General features: G+C 47.2%; 1 protein-coding gene across 1 annotated transcript in view; it reads right to left on the bottom strand.

The window, feature by feature from the left end:
• Positions 1-8,828, bottom strand: part of dlgap1b (discs, large (Drosophila) homolog-associated protein 1b) — a 56,295-nt gene that overhangs the window by 42,522 nt on the left and 4,945 nt on the right. The window lies entirely within an intron of this gene.

The following is an 8,828-nucleotide window of genomic DNA, read 5'->3' as shown; positions in this document are numbered from 1 at the left end:
CCCCCCCGACAGTGAAACTGAATTGTACTAGTGATCATTCCTGGTAACCAACCATGACTATCACCAGGTCACAGCTGTATGTATGTACAACAACTGGACCACGGGCCACAGTTTGGACACATGTGATCTACAGGAGGTGAAGCTCACAACCAGTGATTAAAATACACACACACACACACACACACACACTGGAACCATTTGAGGGGAACAGCAGTGATGGAGATAAAGAGTCAGTCACGTCAGAGAGAGAGAGAGAGAGGGAGGGGGGGGGGGGGGGGGGTGTGGGGGTGGGGAAACAGCCAGGATATATATAAAGAAGGATTTGGATTTAACTCTGGTTCACACACACACAGACTGGGGTGATGACTCAGGAGGACCGGCTGAGGCTGGAGTTTGATGCTCACTGTGACCCCAGCATTTCTGTGATTCAAGTGACCACATCTGACCATGTGGACACACACACACACACACACACACACACACAGACTGGTAGAAACGCTGAAGAAGAGTGAATCAGAATATGTGCAGACCTGAGGTCAAACATCAGTGTCCAGTTAGAGAGCAGAGATCAAGTCCCTCTGCTGCCCTGAACACACACACACACACACACAGATACTGGTGTGCACGTGTGCTGGGCCTCAGCCGTGCACTCTGGGATCTGTGAGCAGTATTTGCAATTAAAATGCAAGGAGTGTTCTTTGGNAGTCAGTGTAGACTTCAGTGTACAGAGTCACAGTGCTGTGGTGCAGTGGTGACTGGAACAGAAGTTAAAACACCATACGACTATTCACCACCATCGACCAACAATGACCTCATGAGAAGATGTGACCCCCCCCCTCCCCCCTCCCCCCACCAGTGTAGCTGTAGTCCCAGTGTTAGAACTGTTGAATAAGTGCAGTGGAGGAGGACCTGCAGTTTGTGGCTGGTCCAGCAGGGGGCTGCGTTTAGTGATGAAGCGGGGGTCCAATCAGACCAAATCAATGGAAACTAATCCATGTCCAATTAAGAGAAGGAGGTTCGATGCCTGAGGCCTGGGTCTGGTCTCATCCAGTAACGAAGGAAATCCTTTTATGTTGAATTTATTTTTTTCATTTTCATTTCAACCTTCAGACTGCAGCGCCCTCTGGTGTAGACTGTAAGGTACAAACACTGCCCCTCTGTGGTGAGTGATCTCAGCAGCCGGTGGTGCACCGGAGCGGGGTTTCTTAAAGCCCGGAGCAGCCACTGTACAGTGTGGTGTGCACAGACGCAGCATCGTAATGAGCATGTTTTATTAATGTGACTGCTTCACAGCACCGTCAACTTTAAACCACCTCAGCTCTCTTATCCAATCAGTGCAGACCTTCACTCTAGCGCCATCTCCTCCAGCGCTCATATCTCTCCTGGTTACTTTCTTCTTTCTAACAAACCTGACCTGATTTTCTCTGTCGTTGTTAGTGATGCACCATGACTGAGCTGACGATGAATTAGGAACAAAACCAACAACAGTTTGGACTCTTTAACTGAAGATTTATCTCTTTTTCTTTTTTTTCAAACTATTAGGAAGCTTTAAAATAAAAAATAAGAAAGTGTTAAAAAATATAAATGACGCAGCGACACAAGCTCTGCTGAAACACGTCTGTAAACACAGACTGGAGAAGTGAAAATATAATAAACAAGAATGTGTGTATAACCTAAAGTACAAGTACACACCACTGACACACACAGGTTAGTCCCAGGTGAAGTTCTAACCCTCACCAGGATCATTCTAAAATTCTTCTAAAAACGTTTCTTTCTGAAGTCGATCCACACAAACAGTAATGAAGCAGAAACACAAACGTGGATCTGTGTCCACGGTCCACGCGTCCAACATCCTGGTCTGGATGGGACGTCCATCACGTCACTACATCAGCACCGCCACATTAACGTGTTACTCACTGTGTAATCTGTTCACAACACTGTGTGTGTGTGTGTGTGTGTGTGTGAGCAGATTAATGCAGCGTGGAATCACACTGACATGAGGAGATGTTCCTTTAGGGAGAAACTCATCCAGGAGAATGAAGATCACATCCCATCAAGACGGGGGAGGGGAGATGGAGGAGATGGAGGAGATGGAGGAGATGGGGGAGATGGAGGGTGAGGGTGAGAGGGTGGGAGGGTGAGAGGGGGGGAGGGGGGGGGGGTGAGAGGGTGGGAGGGTGAGAGGGTGAGAGGGTGGGAAGGTGCTTATGAGTCTGATGATACATTTACACAGTGTCTCTGAAACACAACACATCGTCTCCATCTGTGGAGTTCGTTAAGGCCAAGACGACGCCTGTGGTTAGAACCAGTATTATATTAATATAATATTATTATATGGATGGATTCCCCTTCTTCCCTGTAGGTGGTGCTATTTTGAGTAGTTTGTTTAACTTTATCAACACTCTTTAATTGGTTACAGGTGAAGACACAGCAACAGAAGGAGACAACAACCACAACAACAACCACAACAACAACAACCACAACAGCAGAAAAACAACTGCTGTATATGGTAGTATATGGTGATACCTATGGTACCTCAAACCAAAAAACCAGGTGAAGATTGAACAGAATTCAGGAAGACAGAAATATCCAAGGTTTTTCCGAGGTTTTTCCGAGGTGTCCTGCAGCAGGAGTTATTTTGGAGGAGCACAGAGGAGACGCGTCTGTTCAGCAGCAGCTGCAGCTGCAGCCTACTTCACAGAGTGAATACTAAACTAAAGTGCTGCGTAAGACTCAGAGCCAGGACAAAGTTCCTCAGACTACCACTGGGTGGCACTATTATCAACACCAGTGACACCCTCTGTACCACTGGACTATTTAACAGAAATATTTTATTATAATAACTACAACTGTGGGTGTTCCCTGACCTGACCCTAACCTGACCCTGACCTGACCCTGACCTGACCCTGACCTGACCCCGACCTGACCCTGAGCCACAGGACACAGGAGTGGACAGGTACAGTGGACGAAGCCTTCAGAAACTCACACAGTAGTGAATGGATGACACTTTATTACTGAACCTGTTGTTGGTAACAACCATTAACTGCATCAGCCATGTTTTATTTCTAGTTGTCTAAACATTCACCCGTTTACATGTCCATCTTTCCTGGTTTGTTCAAAGTTCTCAGACACAGTTCTGGTCCGACTGCCGTGGACACTTTGGTCCAGTGGTGACACAGACGTGTGTCACTCTCACACAGACATTACTGACCTTCTTCTCTGCATCATTATTAGTCAGGGGTATTAAAGCTGCCTCCACCGTGGCAGTAAAAGTGTCACCATCCAGGGCTGGCACGGAGTTAAGGCTTAATTACAAGTTTAAATGTTGGCTGTAATTTGAGCTGGGTCGGTTCCAGGAGTCTATCATGTGGCCCGGGACCAGGAACCAACATTTCCCATCAGGCCGTGCGATAACGACGCCTCAAAATCCTCTGGTTGTTTGGAATAAAAAATGCAGAACTGATGGAAAAGGACCGATGGAAAAGAACCGATAGAAAAGAACTGATAGAAAAGAACTGATGGAATAGAACCAATAGAAAAGGAACTGATGGAAAAGAACCGATGGAAAAGAACCAATAGAAAAGGAACTGATGGAAAAGAACCGATGGAAAAGAACAATAGAAAAGGAACTGATGGAAAAGAACCGATGGAAAAGAACAGATGGAAAAGAACCGATGGAATAGAACCAATAGAAAAGGAACTGATGGAAAAGAACCGATGGAAAAGAACAATAGAAAAGGAACTGATGGAAAAGAACCGATGGAAAAGAACAGATGGAAAAGAACACTGATGGAAAAGAACTGATGAAAAAGAACCAATAGAAAAGGAACTGATGGAAAAGAACCGATAAAAAAGAACCAATAGAAAAGGAACTCATGGAAAAGAACCGATAGAAAAGAACCGATGGAATAGAACCAATAGAAAAGGAACTGATGGAAAAGAACCGATGGAAAAGAACTGATGGAATAGAACCAATAGAAAAGGACCAATGGAAAAGAACCGATGGGAAAGAACTGATGGAAAAGAACCGATGGAAAAGAACTGATGGAATAGAACCAATAGAAAAGGAACTGATGGAAAAGGTCTGAGTGACAGCTGGTGTCTGTCACAGCTGTGGGTCAAAGGTGACAGTTTGACCAGCTCCACATGACTCTGAATGATGAGTGAGGACAGAGTAGGACATGGTGTCAGAATCATCTTCACTGACAGAGAAAACAACAAAACAAACAGAGCTGCTGGTCGGTGACGACCAGATGATCTTCTCTCTCTCTCTCTCTCTCTCTGCCACACAGATCTGTGTGACTTGGCTGAGGCCAGAGCTCCATGGTTCCACATGAAGCCAGTCTGTTCCACACAGTCTGTTTGGCAGCAGCAGTGGAGAACAAAGAGCTGAAGCATCTTCTCCAACACTTTCCTCTGCCATCCTCAACAAACAATGATGTCACTGGTTGTTGACAAATCAGACTGATTCTTAACAAAGTCGGTCACTAACCCGTCGGTCACTAACCCGTCGGTCACTAACCAGCTTCTCATGTTCTCGGTCAGTGAGCGCAGCTTTACAGATATTCCAACCTTCTTGAATTTGACAACCAAAGTTTTACTGCACCACAAACTGAAGTGGAACCCTAACCTGAACGACCCCCCCCCTCACCCCCCCTTCACTCCTGTGATCATGTGATCTACACAAACACTGCAGTTACACAAGAGTTGACGTGAGACGTCAGCACGACCACGACGTCTGATCTGAAGTCGAGCGGGAAACAAATGAAGACGACGCGTGAGCAGTTACGTAACCACACTACACACACTCTGAAAATACACACACATGACCATGAAATCAATCAAACATGGCTGCCGTTCAAAGATTTTGTGTCAGTGTTTACTGCAAACACATCCCATAATGTTAAACCAGGCTGTTGTCCCTGAGCTGCACAAATGTTTCTGCTCAGCTTAGGGCATGTGTGTGTGTGTGTGTGTGTGTGTGTGTGAGGTAACAGATGGAGCGCAGCCATACAGATAAAAGAGCATTATGTTATGTATGAAGCATGATGAGCTGTCCGTGGTGCTGAAGTCATTCCCCAAGCTGTGTACTGTACACTCATTCATCTCTCTCTCTCTCACACACATACACACAACCAAATGAGCACAAACAACAAACACACACTTCCTGAGCTCCAGTCAAACTCCTTCTTTAAAACCTCTCATTCATCTCCAGGTGTTTTTGTCAGGCGACCAATGACAGGAGGGTAGGAGACACCACCTGACTCCACATCAGCCAACAGGGCAGACTGACGTCCAACCTCCAGCTGTCGTCCGTCTCTACTGATGTCCAACCTCCAGCTGTCGTCCGTCTCTGTGCTCATTTAACAGAGACTTCAGTCCAACATGTTCCTCCAGGATCATCTACTAATAAACACTTCTCTGAGGTCAACAGTAGGAGGAGTCAGAGCAAAAGTCACCTCCACCTCCGACCACAGACCGGTGTGACATGTGTCTGTGGTCGGAGCCTTGTTCCAGTCCGTGGAGGAGATATTTTAGGAGGGCGTGCGGGAGGAAATTGGAGAAAATTGCCTGTTTTACAAGCAGGAAAAAATGAGGTCTAATATCAGTGACGGAGCTCAGAGTGTGAAGAAAGAAAAGTCTCCATTAAAGGGACAATTCAGATGATTGGCCTCCAAATTAGCCTGTTTATCCTGCTGCTCATCACAACCAACAAAAAGGCCCTGAGTCTCCGTCAGTCCAGTCCACTGACCAGGGTCTGGTCAACACTTTGGCTCCTTCATCATCATCACGTCAGTGAAGAACGGCCACTACAGTTACGACACCTCGGCTCCAGCCTCCGTCTGACTCAACATACTGCCATGATGGCACCCGTTTGGAGGGTGCTGCGCCGACCTCCACCTGCTGTCCATCCACTGTCGTCATCACCTCCATCTGTTCCTCCTCCTCCTCCTCTTCGTCTGACCACACTGCAGTCGCTCTCTACACATTTGTCCTGAAACACTTCACCACGACAGCCTGGTGGAGCATGAAGGTCACTACACTCTGCTTCCTCTGTTCTTTGTCCTCAGGTCAAAGGTCAAGTCTCTTTGGTCTCCCTGGAACGTCATTGACTAAAGTTTCACAGAGGAGAGTGGAGCAGATACGGAGCTCAGTGAGGACCGCCTTCTTCAGGCCAACCACAGTGAAGCCATAAGCTCCATGACAGTGAAGAGCCAATCAGATTAGTGAAGGGACTCGGTGTGTTTGATGTGGGCACAAAGGGCTGACAGGAAACCAAACTGGCCTCCTGACGCTGCGACTGGGAGAAGACCAGTCTTTGGGATGCAGATAATCCCTGGAAAAGATAATCTCTCTAATGGGTCAGTGACCGCCCCCCTCCCCCCCCCCACACACAAGGCTTAGCTCCACTGAATGCTAAGATTGTACTATGTGACATCCAGGAATCAAGAAGTCACCGAGTGACTCAGCACTAATGTTGTTGTTCTGTTGGCAGAAGCAACGGTGAAACAGTTGTTTAGGTTCAGGTTAACTCAGCTCTGATGTCACTGTTACCAACTGTTACCAACCGTTACCAACTGTTACCAACCGTTACTAACCGTTACCAACTGTTACCAACCATCTCTGATAACAACTGTGGAACGTTTCAAAGCATTATGGGAAATTCTCCCCGCCCACACACACACTGTGAAGTATGCAGTAGCTCTGAGGGTACTCTGTACTTTATCTGTACAGCCTACAGTACTAACAAATACTTCTACTTCTACTGTTGTACATGTTAACAGATAATGATGAACTCTGGACGGAGCCTCGGACACAAACACACCGTCATCAGCCTCAACATCAAACACGGCTGCAGCATTAAAGCTCCAACCTCCTTTGATCTGTGTGCAGCACATTAGCGCACCCCCCCGCCCCGTTCTTCCGCCCCCGTTTCCTCCTCATTCATTGGTTCTTGTGCTTGATTAAGTCGGTTCCTTCAGCCCTGCAGCAGCTAGCAGGAGGTACTGTATAGAAGCCCGTGGAAATGTCACCGTCTCTGCAGTTGCTGCTCTGCAGAGCGTGAAATGGAATGTGGCAAGAGTTCCAGGAAGTTGCCTTTGGTCACAGGGACCGTCGACAGAACACGGACTAGTGGTACGGTATATACACAAATATACATCTTTCATCGTCAGGTCAGAGGAGCTCCAGGGATGAACGTTATCACTGCTGTCAAGTGGGATTGGTTAGCTCTGCTAATCTGGACTAATCCTACAGATCATACAATCGTATCAAGATTAGACTGTGTTGTACGACTGTAGTCTACAAATACATACATGTATGAACCCCCTCCTCGAAGCCTGACACCCCCAGAGGCTAATAACTAATAAGAGAAGGAGGAGGAGGAGGCGCAGCAGGAAGAACAGAAGGAGGATGAGCTGTTCAACATTTCACTACATGAAGAAGTTCTCAGTGGGGGTTCCTCACGCACCAGAGGATTCCTCTCCATCAACTGGAGTCAGGAGTCGGCAGAAGACGCCAGGCTCAGCCCTGAAATCTTTAACACATCATCAGAATCCAATCATTCAAATCATTATCACTAACATTTTTTATTACACTGTTGGCCAGCCCAGCGCTCTAACCCCCCCCCCCCCCCCCCCCCCCTTGATACAGGCACTTATCTGAACGTGGGCCGTTCCTCTCACAGCTAAGCTTCTGCAGCGAGCGCTTGAATTAATCTACTGGCTTTAAATAGACAGGAGCGACACTCACAGAGACGACCCTCAAACCTGGATCACATGATGGTCTGGACAGAGACCACTGACAGGACTGACTGTCACATGACAAGGTCAGTGTGGACCAACCACAGAACCATTAAGGTCAGGGCTGGTGAGGTTCCTCCAGGTCCTAGACCAGTGTCATGTAGACCAGTAATAGGATTTAAATCTATCCTTTTACACACACAGATCCAGTCCGTGATGTAAGGACTGGTGTGATGTGGTCCACTAACCTGGACGGGGTCAGGACCCAGGCTGGACAGACAGTCTCACTGAAACACAGCTGTGGCCTAGTGGTGAAGGAGGCGGACTTCGGTCCGGAAGGCCCCAGGTTCGAATCCACCAACTGCCAGGTTGCCACTGAGATGCACTGAGCATGGCATCGTCCTCAAGCACTGCTCCCCGGGCGCCGACCACGGCTGCCCACTGTTCACTTTTTAAGTTTAAACAGCGCCCTCTAGGCTCAAATGTAGCTTTTTAACTCATTGTGGGTCATAACCCGTCATTTGAGAAACAACGATCCAGATTCTTGCCAACACACACCTGGTCATTACCCATTGGCCTCCACCATGTGTCACTAAAACAAAAACAAACTCAAATTCAAATCTTTTTCTCAGGTTGGCCAACACTGTGTCCCAAAACTCCAGTGGCAGAGAAAAAAAACCAGAAAAAAAACCCACATTTATATTAATATTAACCTTTAAAAAGGGGAAAAGGTCAAAGGTCAAGCTGTTCTAACATTAACACCTGAAGTACTAACGGCCCAATCACTGACATTTTCCATTTGTGCCCTCTCACTGCCACCAGCAGGTGGCGATGTCAGGGTCACTTCAAATAAATGACAATGACCTCATTGACATTAACAAGAGCTCAATGTCTCCCCCTGTCTGTTGGTCCTGATCATTACCCACATGTCTAGGTGAAGGTGAACGATGACGTGTTGAAGGTTAATCACGTGGACATGATCATTTACCTGATGATGATCCAGTGATGGCTGCTCACTGACACCCGATGGTCATCAACAGACAGACTTCATCTCTGGATAACTGCCCCCTGACGTCCATGGTCCAT

The sequence above is a fragment of the Cynoglossus semilaevis genome, chromosome 3 (genome assembly GCF_000523025.1).
Source record: "Cynoglossus semilaevis isolate Cse_v1.0 chromosome 3, Cse_v1.0, whole genome shotgun sequence".
NCBI classification, from domain to species: domain Eukaryota; kingdom Metazoa; phylum Chordata; class Actinopteri; order Pleuronectiformes; family Cynoglossidae; genus Cynoglossus; species Cynoglossus semilaevis.
Note: the sequence above shows the minus strand (reverse complement) of the source record. Positions and strands in the feature narration are given on the sequence as shown.